A 17,686-nucleotide genomic window follows, 5' to 3' on the forward strand; every position below is an offset into this window, starting at 1 on the left:
GCTCACCAGCACAGCACATGCACCTCCGCATCGGGAAGTGCCGTCACTCTGCATACGGTCACGCTCAGAAAGCTGGGGCTTTACTACGAGTCCAGCAGTATGTAAACCCATCATCAGCAGGAGACATAAAAGGTCTCTTAATGAAAGAATCGATAAATTCACATAGAGCGTTTAATAAATTTTGACTACTGCTGATAATACCGCAGCTAGCATAACTCCATTTACAGCAATGCACTAAGCCCAAATAGTCATTTTTCCCAGGTATGTAAACTGGCTGCGTGGGGAAGTTTTGGCCGACGATGGAAGGGTCTGACGACCAAACTAAACTAGGAGCTGCTTCCGTTAGCAGCCACCAGATGCTGTTTTGCCTTTCCCATTTGAAATTCCTCAGGAGACAAACTTCCATTGTTCATGAGGAGCATTTTACAAATACAGGCAAGTCCTGACAGTGACATGGCAGATCCATCGCAGTAACTTAGTGATCTCCTCTCTTCATAACAGTGGAGCCAGGGTATGCTTTATGATAATTTATGCAGAGAGACTTTCATTCTGCATCATCACATGAAGGGAAGACATCACAGCTGCTGTCCAGTGAAGGCAATTTCGGTAACAGATGGACTGAACACTGCAGAAACCTGCCTTAGGTTTTGAGAGATAGTACACGAATGACCCTGTTCACTCAAAGATCCTATCACAGGGTGTCCTATCGCAAGAAGCAAATGTGTTCGTGTATACCACTCCCTCTCCCTTCCCCAAGGAAAGTTAGCCCAGGTACAAAGAAAGAAAATCTGAATGATAGAAACAGGTTGACATTTTCCTTCCAAATCTGTTAAAATAAGTTTAGAGGTCATTAGTTTTCCTATTCCTTGTTATTTATCAAAACAGGGCAAAAACTTGAAAATGCTAACAATGCTGAAATAAGTGCCATGAGAAGAAATCACACGCATACCCTTATGGAACACAGGCCTCCACCATCTTCCCCCGGTTTTTAGACTGATATCAATCTTCCGTATGAGTTATGCATATCACAGTCTTCCCAGCAAACCTAATTGACAAATTCAGTTTGTATTTTGGGGGAAGCATCAGCTCTGTAGTTGATCTTGCTGACCATGCAATGGGAAGGATAACTTAATGACAAGTTCTGGCTCTGGATAAATCTTCAAACTTTATAGTAGCACAAGAAGCTCTTTGACAAATCCACATTTTCTGGCTGTTCAAAGAGGTCTCAGTACCATGAAGATGTATCCCAAACTGGAACAGCAGAACTCCTGAGCTGCAGGACCCCTTTTCCCCACGCAGGCCACTGACAAGGCAAACAGACTGCAACCCATCAGACCAGTCCGGCTAATGTGCAGCTTACACCACAGGCTAACTACACTCTCTTCAGACATGTTACCAACACCGTTTGAGGTGAAAATCCCACTAAAAAAATTAGAACTGTAAACTACTTTCTCCATCTTTGTCTTCCTTTTTACTTATATACAAGTCTGTAGTAATCTTCTCTTTACTAAGTTATCTCAGAGCAAACATGAGTGCCAGTTAGTAAACAGATGCTTGTAGGTTAAAAGGTTATCTAAAAAAATACCAGCACTTAGCCCTCACTTCTGTGGTAAATCCATGGAAACTTGCTGTGCAGCAGTGAAGTACAGCAGAAGAGGCACAAAAAATAGTACCAGAAAGCACACAACAAAGACATTTGAAGAGGAAGTGGTAAAGCTATCACCCAAAGTCCTCTGAAAGCTGTACTTTCTTAAAACAGTTGCAGAACATAAGAGTCTGACACCCTCATATGCATTTTTCACTGAAATGTTTTCTATACTGCTTATAAGCTTTTTATATCAGATGAACAAACTTCCGATTTCATTTCTCAATGCATTTGTTTAAATACAAACCTGGATACCTGGCAAGTTTGCTATTATTCTGGAAGGAATCAAAGCAAAAACCAGTAAGCGCCAGTTAGCGTTGTTTGCTCAACTTGTTTCTAAAGGCATTTGTTAATGCAGACCACAACAGAGTAAATATTCAAGTTCCATTGGAGATGTATGTTAACAGTGATATTCGTGCTTAGAGAAACTTAAAAACAGGATTTAATTCTACTCTAGTTTGAGACAATCACTCAGGATACCCCAAAAGCAACAATCAGAGCAAAAAAAAAAAAAGATCCAGAGGTCAGAAAATCATTGTGTTAGGTTTTCTTATGGAGTCTTTGTGCTGTCGTAACAAAGAGGTTTGTAATCACCGCACCTGGGTAAACTAATCTGCAGGTCCCAAGGTCTCCTTTCCAGGTGAACAGTCTCCCATCAAAGCAAAATACACATCTGCACCCTTGAGCAGTTCTGGCAGGAGTATCAGCATTGATAACACTGCCTCCAGGAGGCCTCCAAAGCCTCCTAGGTGCAAATGAGCATTGTTTTCTTCCCAATTTTAGAATGAGTGCTACAAAGAAGAGAGGCTAAGTGATCTGTCAAAGGGATTCCAGTAGCAGAGAAAGTGAAGGTTTACTGACTCTGAAATACACTGAAGAAGCAACACTTCTCCCACTGCATTCTCCCATCGCAGAAGGTTTGGTTCACTACAGAGAATGTCGCGTGTCCATAGAGGAGCAAAGGGTGCACAACCAAAACATCCCAGCAGCCTGAGCCCCATGTGCTATGTGTGAATGGGGTTCACATCAATATGTATACCAGTAATTTAGAGTGAAGCATATTTCAGAAAGAAGCTGCGAAACTAAGTACAAATGAAGCTGTCACTGCCCAAGCTGGGATCCTCCTTTACTCAAATACAAGGCCGCTCTGCTGGATCCAGTCTTTGGATACCTGTCATATTCGAGCCTCCTGGACGGGAGCAGTACTGAGATAGATAGCATGCCTGGCTTGTGCTCCAGGAATATGCCTGAGACATGACCCTGGGTGGTATCCATTCCTCTGACGTGTATCAGTTGGACCACAAGGTCCCCCATGCCTTGGGCCTTCCTCCTTTTCAGTGCCCCACCAAGTGGCACGCTTCCTCCTCAACATTCCTTCCCCCTCCATGGGTACTCGTTTCCCATTTAACTCCTTGATGGTTCTGCAACAACTAAAGTAAGGAACACACAGGTCTCTTACTACAAGAACTAATCAAGGATCAGTAGATCCATAGTCCATAAGAAATCTAACATGAGTGTCTTTCTCCAGGTGAAAGACATTTTGAACCAAGGTACTAGCAAAAATATTTTGAAGAACAGCTCCATGACTGAACTCCCTCTTTTCTTTCTGGATCTGTGCTATGAACTAATACTGTAATTGCTCCTGAGACAGGCTGAGCACCTAACAGTAAGTGCTTAGCATTTAACAAAGGAGTATATTTGGTTTTCACAGGACAAAGTTTTTCAAACTAACGTAAGCCAGTTCAACTGATTTAAAAAATAGTGCCAGCTATAAGATATGAAATCCCAAAAAGTATGGAAAAGTTGATTAAGGAACAGTCACTCATTAGTTTTCCTACCACCCTAAGTAGGGAACATGAACGATGTCATCAGGCCCAAGTTTGTGTGTGTGTATATACATATATATGTATGCATACACACATACACACACACACTTTGAGTAATACCATGCTTTCATAGCACCAAAGAGCTGTTTGATGAGGCAGTGAAACATAGGTGGGAACAGAAGATTCACCTTTCAAAAAAAATCTCAGTGTTGTGGTTATCTGTCATCAAGTTATAAAACTCTGAATTCAGTTTAAAGGCAATTGGCAAGAAAAGCAATCAACAAGATAAAACTGAAAGAGCTCTATTTGATGTACAATAATCCCTTGCTACAAATACCTTGCACGGAGAGAAGCCAAAACAAAAAGAAAAGCGAGTGCTGACTACCATCAAAACAGGAGACACTGATATGATCTGCAAAGATCATAAAAAGCTTTTCTCTTCTGGTCCATCACAGTATCTAAAACAGCTTTCACCAGTTCTTCTCATTTTAAACTATTACAAAAAAATCAAACTTGATAAAATCCTTATTTTTTGCCAGTCAGTGATGAAAATCTTATCATAAAGAGGCTGCAGAAGGAATACAACTGCAAGGATTTGAAGTGATTCAGGCAAGGAAATTGGGAAAGTCACAGCTCCAGGGTTCTTTTCTCAGCCCTGTCCCTGATGTGTCGTATGACCTTCAGCAGGTCACCAGCCAGTCAAGTCCTTGATCCAGACCTGGGAGCAGGTCTGATTCATCAGCAGGCAGATACTGGCCAGGCAGTTTCTACCGAGGGACCTAGAACAGTCCAAAGACTTTGGTTGTGACTGTTTGAGACATTTTAGCTATTAACCTCCCAAATTATGTTAAATGTAGACTAAATGTGGTATCTAAACAATACTGGACGGAAAAGCAGATAAATCCAGATCCCAAGTCCTGTTTTCCAATGGTTTAGCTCAACATTTTCCATCTGCAAAAGCAACTCAGTACCTCATGCCCTTTGGATAGTCAAAGTCACTACATATTTCCAAGCTATGATTAGTCTAATTGGAACTCATTCTGGAGGCTTGGTGAGAATCTCTGCTCAGACTTCTGATTGGGTCTCCAACCTAGGGTTTAATTTTACTGTGTGCGCTATACTGTTAGGAAATCAGTGCAGTCCTGGAAAATACAGATGAGAAGATGACAATGGAGGGAAGAATAAGATCAATTTCTGTCTTATTACATCAATAAATCAATATTATAATGACAATAAAGGCAAATTTTGATTTAGCTGCTAGCTTGTTGCACAGGAAGCTATAAGTAAACCTTAGCTTTTGGTTTCCTTTCACACACTCTTTCAGTTCAGAAAAACAGACCTTAGTTCAACAAGAAGACCAGGGAAATCGCAACTTCATCCCAGCAGAGGATGGTTTGTGGGCTTTTTTGCTATTGTCCCCTCTTCTGTCTAGTAGTGAAGAAAATATCATTGTCCATTTTATCATAGATGCCTGGCATGCTTTACTCTCTGTTTATCAAGCCTCACTTAAGTTCTTGTTGAATGCATCATTCCTATTTTACAAACACAAGGGAAGCTAAGTAGCTACCCACTGAGTCACTGGCTGTCACTCTCAAGACCTAAGTTCTCTCATTCCTTCTGTGTCATGTGCAGGCAAACACTACACGGGCATGGGACTATTCTATCCCTCTTGGCACAGGGATACACAAAACATAAATCAAAGGAATTGTTCGTTGCTTGTCCTTTAAGAGGTCCAGTAGTCCTCTGCTCCAACTGTCTGCCAATTTGTTATTTCTGCTCTGTCCTGTCCTAATTAGTATTATCTCTGTCAGACTTTCTCACTGTGCAGAATGTCCCCTTCCGTATTTCCTTGCACACTCACAGTCAGCTCTATTTGTCTCACTGCGGGTATTATTAACACTATTGTTGTAGTTGTTGTTGTTGCAGAGAACTTCTCTGTTCCAGATAAATAGGTACATGAAAATTACTGATAGCAATGACTGAATGCACAGCAAGGCACTCTTTCATCAAGGAAAGGGTGGAAAGGAATGGCAGGTTAGAGGAACAGTACGGAACTAGAGTTCGGTAACATCCAGAAGGTCCTTACTCCAAAACAGGTCTAGCAGTTTTCCCAAATACTAGAAATACTTGTGGATGTGAAACAATAATAGAGTTAAACCTCATGTTTAAACTTGTAATCTGATCAACTGCAGGAGCTGGAAGAAAGAAATCTCTCTGCCACGTGTCAAAGCAGAGACAAACATTCTGTTATATCAGATGTTCCTCTGTATAAAAGATATGACTTATCTGGACCGATAACCTGATCCAGTATCAAGAATTCTGTCTGGGTGGCGACTTTTCTGGCTAGAACATTCTCTTTTTTACATATCATTCCTCAAGTAGACAACTTGGACTCTGTCCAGCAAGATATGGGAGAGGATTTTGCTCTAAAGCTTTGGAAAGTAACAGACGTGCACTTATTTAACAGACGTATAAAATACTGGATCCTGGTTCAAATTATTGTAAAAAAAGGTGAGAATAATTAATCACTGGAGCAATGTAATGAGCACACAAAGGATTCTCTACTAGTTGACGGCTTTACATAAAGGTCATTTTTTCAAAGCTATACTATAGGCAAATAGAAGATACAAGCTGGATGCAAGAATTATCGAGTGAAGCTTCATGTAACAGACCTGACCAGAAATCACTATAATGGCCCTGTCCTTAAAACTGAAGTTCAAAGAATTTTACATTGTTTTTAACATAGTATACCAAACCCACACAGTTGTCAAATATATCAACATCTCATCTCAACAGTGAAGGAACTGTAATAATTTTTGATAAAAATATCCCATGCGGTTCTCATTTGCAGTGTCACTAAGGCTCCCAATAAAAATAAATGGCCAAGTGATCTATTTTATCAGAATACTAACTGGAAGAACTTAGTCTCTTACAACCGTGCCATGAATTCTCCTTCCAGCATCAGACAGATCAAGTCAAAACCTACTTTCCAGCTAGCTAGCAAGAGTCCCAATTAGGCAGTTTGACAAGGAGCACACTGTGCCAATTTCTGACATCAGTAACAGGCCAACGTAGGTGTTGTTTTGAAACAATGAAAAGCCCAGCTTACACCACTTATTTAATAGCTTCAAGCTGTTAAAACATAAATATTTTTAAAAAATCCTTCTGGAGCCAGGAAACAGCCCTTTCGAGACATCACATATGGCTTCATAAGAACAAATTTGAAGCCACAGGCAACCTACTCTTCATATTTCTGAAAATTAGTCCTCTGAGGCCAATGGTTAAAAGTCCTCGGAGAAGTATTTGGTAGCTCTGGAAATTAAACTCACCTTCCCCAAGTACTTCTAAATTCTAGACCTTGTTGAGCACTGCATCCATAAACCAACAAACAGAACAGCTTAGATCCTTCTTAAGGTGACAGGTTTATGGTGCATGTAAGCTGCATTACAGCAGGAAGAAAGGAAAGATTGCTGGGAACCAGAATACAACCAAGGTTTGACTTGCTTTTAGAAAGAGACATCTACGAACTCACACCTGAAACCACTGGTCAAACCCAACTTCATTTCTGAAATTGTTTCTGCAACTGATGTTACTTTGCTTTCCATTCCAAACAGAACAAGCATGATCCAATTAAATTCAGTCCTACTACCAGTAAGTATAATCTCCCCTAAATTAAGTAGCAGGTACCCTTCCTTGCGTCAAGGCTGAATTCATCTCAGTGGGCCTTTCACCTGCTGCCGGACCTCTAGGGATGAATAAGTGAAGTAATCGTTGTCTGATGGCTGTTTAGTACATTAGAGCAATTGCTGAGTCTTAACCAAACTCTAGACGAACGGCTCGCTAAGCGCAGGGAAGCGCCACTCTTAGCTCTTCCAGTGTAAACCCCAGGGATCAGTTTCCGTAAGGACTGTAGCGCCTCCTGAGACCTCAAACCACCGTAAGGGCACGTCGATGATCCAGCAGTGCCTCCCCGCAGGACATACCTCTCCCGTGGAGAGGACTTCGGTCCTCATTTGTGTTTAACATAAGGCTCCGCAAGAGCACAAGCTCACTTAAATGCTCTAAGTGTTGTTCAAGTGAGGTGCCAATGATTCACTTTTGGTTTCAGATTGTACAGAAAGGCAGAATATGTAGCGATTGTAGATGCTTACAGGAGAGACCTACGGCTGCTCTGCTCTAAGTGCCAACCACGGGTGGCCACTCACCTGTCTGCTGAGTTTCATTAAGCTGACCAGCATCTCCAGGTTACTCTGGGTTCAAATACATAGGAGCCGCGGGTAATAGTTCAAACACCTTTTTGCTAGTTCTCTCACTGGGTATTTATCTCTACCACAGCATTTGCATGACTTATAGTTTCAGTGTATTTCTTCTCAAAACTCTTCTGAGGTATAGAAGTGCTATTTGAGCGATTTTAGAGGTGGAGCACTACAACAGAAAGGATATTTTCAAATATGCCTAAATGGCTTAAGATATTAGGCACCATTTACAGTGCATAATCACTCTGGAGGCCAAGGCTCTTCAAAAATCATTGGAATTTGGCCTTTAAGTAGCTTGCTTTTTTATGGTTTTTATGGTTATATAAGTTTGCAGTACTTTGCTACCTGGGGGATCCACAGCTCAGACACAGGCAAGCAGGCAGGTTCCTTCATAATTCAGGGGAATGATTAAATACTCAGGAAAGGAATTCTAGAAAGCCAGCTATCTGAACCTAAGCTAACCAGCAGGAAATGCAGAGAAGAGAGGTATGGTTCAAGCCCTAAAGCAATCAAAACCATACAAGACAACAATAATGGGATCTTGCTCCTTTATCACTGAATAACCTTTCAGGCTTAAGCTACGTGTCACTACAGCTTTTCAGCCTTCCCTCCTCTTTGCATTCTAACTGCTGAATAGAACTATGGTTTCTAAAAATCTACACCAATCTAGAATACCTTGGGAATCCATTTTTAATAACATTCAGCATTATATGAGTATTCATTCTGTTGGCATTTCTCTTAACAGCCGTGCACACAATGCAGTAATTTCCTGTCCATGTGCAAGTTCCTCATACAGGGCTTCACTGGTGGTCTGCTGTGCATTAGCTTTCATTAACAATAAACTGATATGATCTCTGACATGGAGATCTAAGACAGCTCACCAGAGGCAGAATGCTTTACGAATGTGGAAAGAGATGTAAAAAGAGCAAAAGACTACTATTTCTTAAGGGTTTTTTTCTGATTTTGATTGGTATAGTGAACCCAGGATTACCTTGAGATGAACATGGCCTCAAAGTTATCTAGTGAAACCAGCGGAGTAATCCTAGGAATTAATTCATTCTACTAGTTGTATATAGTAAAAAAAAATACTGCTAAATAAGCAGAATAGAGGAAGGTGGTCATTCTGACATAAATATGTGATTTTCTCCATGCCCACAACAAAATGTGTGAAATTGTTCTTTCGCTGTTCATGAATTTGGATCTAAAACGATTTTTAATAGCAACCAAGAGATAATCCTGCTCTGTCCTGCAGTGTGACATGCTGGTATAAGGACAGAGAGACAGATGGAAAATGTTACACGTTTGTGACTTCTCAGAAACAAAAAAGGTCTCACGCAGCACTGAGTCGGAGGAAACCAGCCACACACGACAGATCTGTACTGAATCCAGAGAGGATCCAGAACATGCACAGCTTCCACTGTAGCACTGGATAAATGCAACAGCATGGTGCTGTGGCAACAATGCTGATTAACATGCTTTTTCTGCAGGATACAAAATACTCTTTTGCAATTATCTGGTAATTCCCAGAAAGACAAGAGTGCTAGCAGTGTTTTAAGAGCTCTGATCCTAACTCAAGTCAGTACTTCTAATCTGTTTATGTTTTCCTTTCTCACTATCTAATTTACATTGTTATTACAGTTTCTTTTCAATGCTTCTGCCAAAGAATCATTTCTATAATGACTGAAATGTTGTTTTTCATTCAAGGAAATTTCAGTTAATCAACTCAGTTTGCTCTGAAACTTTATTTATAAAGTCTCCACAAACTACCTCAATTAAACGAGTGAAGATGTTAGGTCCTTTAATATGGCAGGTAGGTGTAATATGTCCAGAACTAAGAACGGTTATTTTTTCTACCAGGCACTTCAGGCTGTCCTTGAAGAGCCCTCAGGCAGCAGCCTGTAATCCCCGACAACTTCTAACAGCTTCTAAGAATATAGCGTGAATCCAACGAGCTGAGCTCAGAGAACACGAAAACGGAGCAACGCCCGGTTTGCTCTGCCGGACGGTACCGCACGCTGCTGCTGGGACGTGAAGCCCACTGAGATTTGTGAATGAGAGGCGTAAGAGCAGCGCCAAGTGCTAGTGATTACTGCAGACAGATTTCTTCATCCGTTGCTGAATTACTAACACCTCTGTAGTGAAACACAGCAGCTCTATATGGGACTTTGCTGTGAAGCCTAATGCCAAGGATTTGGTAATCGTGGTGTTTTCAGTCCGAAGTAAAAGGTGAGATGTTCTGAAGCAAAATCCAGACACTGAGAAAGACCAGCTATCTCACTTTTAAAGTTTTCTTTAACATGGATTGCTTTGGATGACACGGACATGGACACGGACATCAAATCTTCCTGTTCTCCACCTTTCCATGATGACCTTGAATATTTAAGGTTTGCAGCACTCCTTTATGCTTACTTTAAAAGCTGGGCTGCTTCAAGGAGCCGGGCTGCTTGTGTTTTCCTCCTTACGAAGGCCAGGCTCCTCCTTAGGCATCTCTTAGGCGGCACAAGCTTTGCAGCCGTTTGCTGATGGTGTGATTTGGAAGCCTGAGTCCATACAGCAGAGCAACTAGATAGAGAGGAAGGTGTCGGACTCAGATCACAGCAACTGTCCGGTCAGGACTGCAATTCATTGCAAAAGACTGCAACTACTGTAAAACCTCCAAATACTGCAGTATTACTATGGTAAACCACAGCATTTGGGATTATTATAGAAGGATATGGATTTATCTTTGTATAGAGGTTAAGGCTGAGAGTTAGCTGATTGCCAGTGCCCAGCGAGTGAAGAGGAAAGAAGATTCACCCATTACTGATACCCACGCAAAACAGGAGTGAGGAACACCCTCTTCTCTCCCTCCAGTTCCCAGGCCACTGAAGATCCTCCTCACCAAGCTGCCTCGGAGTAGCCTCATGTCAAAGAACGGGCCTTAATGCTTGGCAGCTAAAAACAAAGAAATATATTCCCTTGCTCAAAGAATGTTAACCCTAGCAACACCAAGCACTAGATGGGATTTATACAACACACCACAGTCACTGTGAGACAAACCGTACTTGCTCACACCAAATTAATTCTTCAGCCCTGAAATGAACTAAATATAAGCAGTTTCTCCAGGCAAGGCAGGTGCAGACATAACTTTGCAATTCATTACTGGAAATTCAGTGCCCTCTCTAAATTTGTTTATGCCCTACCAAATTAACTAAACCAATCCAAGAAGTTAATTTCAATTACTATGGTCCAAATTAAGTAAGATCTTTGAATAACTTTCATTGCTTTCATCAACTATTAGTGGTGTAAAGTTCTGTGTGTGCTTTAAGTACCTTGCTGCTTTAGGCTCTACCAGCAGAGTTTTCTGATAACAAACTTTACAGATGATAAACCTCAGTTGCTCTGTGCAGAGGTGTACACAACATGGTACTGAACAGCCTGATCACTCTGATATTTTAAGCACATCTTCTATATTCTGTAATATGAGCTTCTCATTCTATTATCACCTTATCAATCATTTGAGTTTCCGGAGAACACAGCTGGGCAGCACCTTCCATACAAGCTACCCATCCGGAAGTCGCTAACTGTGGCTTATTTGTTTGCATGCAAAATCTACCAGAGAACAGGAAAGACAGGATGGTCCCACTGTTAAAAAAAACCACCTCTAGTTATAAGGGGCTGCGATACAATTTCTCAGTTTAAGGTGTTAAGTATTTGTCTTGGCTTATCAGCTACTAGCTTCAGTTCACACCTTTTTTTCTGATTAAGGTGTAGAGCTCACCAGTGTTACCATAAATGAGTAGGACTAGAAAACAGACAAATTATCCCCCATCTAGTAACTGTTAAGTTGCAAAATCACTCTTTTTCTGATCTCTTGGTTTCAAAATAACACTACTTTATACTGATTCTGTACTTCAGTTAGAGATTCCCAAACATTACACAAAATATATTCTCTTTCTCTCCCACAGGTGGAAACACTCGAGAAATATTAAGTAACTCAGGGAAGAATCCAGCTGTTCAGAGGCTTAAGAGCTCTGTCTGCCAGCCCACCGCTCGGACTGCTAGGCTAACTTGAAGAGAAAGCAGAGCTAGGAGGTTTCAGTAACCCGGCTGCTCTCTTCGCCTGCCGTACTGCCCAATAATCTCCTTCCCACGGGCTGCCCTTGGCTCCGGCGTGCCGCGAGGCTGCCGTTAAGTCTCGGGCTGCTCCAAGGGTGCGCTGAGCCGTGCCAGCCCCCTCAGCAACGGCGCCGAGAGGAGCCTTCTCCTGCAAGCTGCGTGACTGACAGCCGTTTGCAAACACGCCGCCACTTGAATCAAACAGTCACAATCCTCACCAAAAACACACTACTTCGGTCCAACGCTTTTTGCTAATATTTGGCTTATTACAGTGCATCTTGTCACGACGTAGTGCATCCCTCTCACAATGTCCTAGAGCCAACGAAGGATTTTTGCTTGCTTTTTACTTTTGAAATTCAAGACTATTTATCAAAGTACTCCAGAGACTTTCCTCTGATCACTGCAAAACAGAGAAATGGTTGTACAAGACCAGTCAAAAATTAGCTGTTTAAAGTTCTTTGTTTTTTAATTTCTTTGCTTGCTTGGAAAAATTATACATTTTTGAAAGATTTGTCATCCCAGTTGCCTTAAGGTATGAAGTTAAACAACCTGTTCAGGTATCTAACAGTCCCCCTTAAAAAAAAACTCAAAACCCAAAAAACTAAACACACAGAATTTTCTCATGTGGAAAGCTAATAAATTTTTTTTAATCCCCAATCCATTATATAGAGATCCAAATCATGCTCCTTTTTTTAAAAAAAAATTGCAAATTATGCTTGTGACTCTTCCAAAGTCACACAGCAAGTCAGTGCATTGAAAAACTAAGAATATAGCTGCTGTGTGCATCCACATGCTCATCTTTCCTTCCTGCATCAACAATACAAATCAGTCCCCGATTTAGAATAACGTGGGAAATTTCTACCTGCTATCTTATCGGTAAGATATTAGAAATTATTATTAATTAGTGGAGGTTGTTATTTTTTTGGATGGATGGGACCCCAAATGTTCAAGTTGGTGAATTATTTTAGGAGAGCATATAAACTCTACTAATCACTTAAACCTCCATACTAACCCAAACTAATCACTTAAGCCTCCATAGACTAAGGCAGATACTTCATTTTTTACTTTTACAGAAGCCTAAACAGAAGAAAAAAAGACTAAATAATTTGTCCAGAGTTCCAGTGAATCAGTGACAGAAACAGAGGCAGGATTGATGCCTCCTGGCTCCCTGTCCTCTCGTTTCAATCCATACCCCCATGTGTTAGACAGACACACTTGCAGTCAATGTAGGTGGTCATCTGGATGCCAAACTGAAAATGTTTTTTTCTGTGATTAGCCCTTTCTTGCAACACAGAAAATGTCTCTGTCATGCAGGGCATGTCAGTCTGTCAGCCACCCTGGTGCACTGGAAGTTCCAGTTAATTTCACTGGAACTCACCAAATTGAGACGATTCTGAGACAGATGAAGACGTAAATTCAAATCCAGATTATCCTTTGTTTATATTTCTACTATAGTGCTTAATCAGAGGATAAATTACTGCTTTTAATAAGTTAAGTTTATTGTAAACGTTCTTCAGTTATGTGCCAATATTATGAGACAAATAATTTACTCCAGGATAATATTAAGATACTTTCTCTATCTGCCTGATTGCTATTTCCATCCTTCTGTTGATTTACCCTGAAGGGCAAGAGTGAAGAAAAACACAGTAACGCCTAGGATACAGTCTGCTATGTGAAGTGTGTCTTCCACATGGACAGATCCAACTCACTTGGCATAAAAAACCTTCCAGACGAGTGGACACTAATGTTCTTCTCAGAAACGTACTAGATCAGCCATGAAATCAGTGTTGTCAACCACCCAGGAACAGCTATGGTCTGTGTCAAACAAGTCTAACAGATCACGGAGGGAATCTTCTTATTTTAACTGAACGCTTCTCGTTGCTCTGTGAGCAGATTCAGTTTCTTGGCTGTGGGGAAAGGGATTCAAAATGGACAGGAACATACAGCTTTGGTTTTGTCTTGAAAACAGTTTGTTTCAGTTTGTTCTTCGCTCCTACCAAAACATATGTCCAGTATTGTCTATATGGAAAAAATACATGCACTGTTTGGATAAATGAGAATATGTATGCTAGAATTACTCTGATAATGTATGCCAACTCCCATGAAATAGTAGGCCAAGAGTTCCATTTTCAGCCTACACTTCTAATAGTATGCCCCAGATTAAATATTTATACAGCACCAGCTACCAACATATCTATGGTCGACTTCTACTGAATGGTAAAACTCTCATTGACATCAGAGAGAGAGAAAGAGAGAGGAGATGCTACACATTTGAAAAACAGGCTTTTTATCTCATAGTCACTCAAGGAGGCTTTGAAATATACGAGAGTTTTGCACAACTAAGGCTTGATCAAAGAATGAGAATTAAAATACTAAGATTCTATGGAAACTGCTCTGAGTTTTGCCAGGGTCAGTTCTCTTCTGTCCCATAAAGTGCTGAGCAAATGCCACACCGTGATGCATCACCATATTCCCCTTGAAAGGAACTGCGAAATTCTCAAGGGAGTTCAACAAATGCAGCAACTTCAGCAGCAACGAAGGGCACTCAGGTTCACACAGCAGAGTCTCTACCCTTCAGGCCAGATAGGACTGTCCTTTAATTCACTGTGGGACACTTCTCAACAAAAGATTTTAATAAAAACATTAGTGTAGCTATATGTATTACTCTTGCTCATGTGCTTTCCATACAGTAGGGTTTGTCCAGAGTCCTTGGGCTAAAATTTCTCCTTACGCTCACTGTCATACATTGTGCTATGCAGTGTTGGTCTAAATTGTTTTGCCTCCCTCATTCGTAAAGGTAAAATCTCCACTGACTTATGTGGAAAGATGCATCAGCTCTGCATTCATAGAGCACTTCAGGAGTTTTTAGGATGAAAGATGCAAACTGAAGTGTGGTATTGTTCTAAGAAATAGTCTTGCATGAGTATTCTGAAAACAAACAGGTCTCTTCAGCTACTGTAGAACCTGGCCATTTGTAGCAAATAATTCTGAGTGGTGTTTGGACAGATTTCAAAAGTTGAAGCAATGCAGGCTGATTACCGGTTCTAACCTTTCCATCTGAGACCAACTGGGAAAGGTCGGAGCCGCTGCTGACAGGCCAGACATATGGAATTAATTTAAGTATCTGGCAAACACCTTCACAAAGCACGATGAAAATTTTGCTATTTAAGGTAGCTCAGCAAGTTGAGTTTGGCATCCCACTTGAATCACAAAGCCCTCCCTTGCTGTAGGCTTTGGGGCAGCACAGAGCTGAGCACGGTTCGCATAACTGATGCGAGCAGCAAGACACCTACTCCAGCACCTGGCCCACCTGGAGCTCCCTGCTGCTGCAGCTTGATCGCCACCAGGAGCTGTGCTAGCTGGTTTAGCGCTGCACGCAGTATGTCTGCACTGCACCGCAGTCCTAGCAGCGACTGCGATACACACGTAATGCTTGGTATTTAGTGTACTACAGGCAATCCATACTGGCTTTGTCTAACTTAGAAAATAGCGCAGTAAAGATGCAGCGTCGTGGGCCACTTCAAAAGTTGCCAGGGAGATAATGCATGGGGATACGGAGTTTGCACAACCACCATTACACCCCATATCGCTGTATCATCACCGCACTGAAAACTAAACCACCCGGATTTAGCTAGAGGGGTGTTGCCTGACAGTGCCGTGGTCACCTTCCAGCTAGCACGGGATGGACTGAATCTCACCAGGTGCCGTCTATAGTTTAGGAGACGCAGATGTGTCTGTGTGGTTCTGCCTGCTACAGCTTGTTTTTAAATTCTCATCAAATAAGCCATTTTACAGAAACTTTCTCCAGTATGTTTACGACCTGAATTCCAAGGTTTCAATTCTCTTGTTTTCAGACTTGAATCACAAGTTAAAAATAAACCGATGGAATAAAACCCATCCGTCCCCTCTCTTTGACACACTCTCACACACATACTTCTTATGTAAAAGGGAAATGATACTTCAGAAGGCTTAACGGCACGAGGGGTGCTTCGGGCGTCCTGCTCATTATTAAAATGTCACAGCAGATTCAGAACGTACGTAGGAAAACGAAAACAAACAGCGCCGTTGCCAGTGCGCTCTACAACTGCTCAAGAACGAGCTGCAGGGACAAGTTTTGTTTACATTTATAAATCCAATGCTGGCGAAAGGTAAAGACCAAAGGACTGGAAGAAGAGAGGAGGAAAAACGACGCCTCTTTTGTTTCATGCAGTGCTTTGTCGTACTGATGGGGTCACGGTCACTGAAAGATATTTAGGGTGGCGTCTATCTCTTTAAATACATTTCTCCTGAAAGAACGTTTAGCAGCTAAGCCTTCTTGGATTTAAAAATCTCATCTAGTGCTGGAAACATTCCAAAGGCAATAACCAAAAGACCAAGGAAATTCACTAATTTTCATAATAAGGAAAAAAGAAGAAAATGGCCAGCCATAGTTTTGGCAAATGAATCCTTGCACCAACCACAATTCATGTGCCATGTATATATGCCTAGCTGGCAAACCCTGAAGACTGTAAAGCCCAAAATCCGTTCAATCAAACTCCCATAACAAGAGTTTATTTTTGGACAGTGCACTCCATCTAAGGATCAACAGAATACTTCACAAACACGTAAAAAAAACCAGAATACCTAGGAGACAGGTATGAGTTAGCCACTGTATGCACGGGAATCGATGCAGCCAAGGTTTGCGTCTCACTGTTTCCCAGAGGCGCCCAGGCTCCGTTTTGTTGGATGTTCCTCACCTACCCAGGCACAAGGTTACACACCACGACCAGGGTTGCACATCAGATCAGAGGAAGATCTGATAATCAAAACTTGGAATCCTATATACTACTTCTGATGCAGAGAGAACTGCATCAGAAGCTTCATGCAAAAAATTAAATAAAATATAAATGATCAATTTTATATAGAAAAAGTAGAAATGTGAATAGATTCACTACCTTCCTGGATTTTTTTTTCTTTCCCCTGGATTTTTATCTGTTACAACTATTTACCTATTAACTATCTGTTATGACAAAAATCTACCTTTTTATTTTCTCATAGCTAAGTATAAAAAATGAATGCTGTTCTTCCAGTAGAGATACTTCTTGGTCAATATCTATAGATATACATGCAAACTATTTAATTAACCAATGCTAGGTAGAAATAAAAGCAACAACAAATAAATAGGAGGACTGGAGGCCAAGGAAACCAGGCTCCTCTTTGACATGTGCACCTATCATAGTATATATCTATCTATCATAGTATATATCTATATATCATAGTATATAAATTTTAGGACAATTCATTATCCCAAAACAATGTATGAAATAAATGCATACTGCATTACTGTAACCTCCTGTGGCTGAACTCTCAGTTAGGTCAGGAAAGGCAAAGCATTTTGGTGTCTGGTCCCAATTTATTTTTTAAAGCACTATAGCTTGTTGTAATTGGTGCTAGCTGAAGCTTGCATGACAGGATAAATTATTTGCGTGGTCAAAATCTGTTAATAACAAGTCTGACCCCATTATGTAGTGTCCTGAAGATGTATGGTGACTTAAAATTTCTGGTTGAGATTTAACCCACTGAGAAACTGCACTGAAGCACATTAAATATGTTACAATTGCTGCAAAATTTAGGGCTAGCCAAAATTAAGATTGCCTGCGCACTCATAATTTAATCTGATATGCAAAATATTGCAAACTGAATTACCTGACCATACTATTTTTCCACAGGACACCAATTTATTCAGTACACTCAATGGCCAATGGAGTGTTTGTAGGCTTATAGGCACATTCAGCCCTTTGTTTTCTTCACTGCTAAATGCATGACCTTTTGTCTTATTTACGGCTCCCCATTCAAACTCTGCTCTGAAGAGAAAATCGTAA

Source organism: Apteryx mantelli, chromosome 12 (genome assembly GCF_036417845.1).
Source record: "Apteryx mantelli isolate bAptMan1 chromosome 12, bAptMan1.hap1, whole genome shotgun sequence".
In the NCBI taxonomy this organism is placed as follows: domain Eukaryota; kingdom Metazoa; phylum Chordata; class Aves; order Apterygiformes; family Apterygidae; genus Apteryx; species Apteryx mantelli.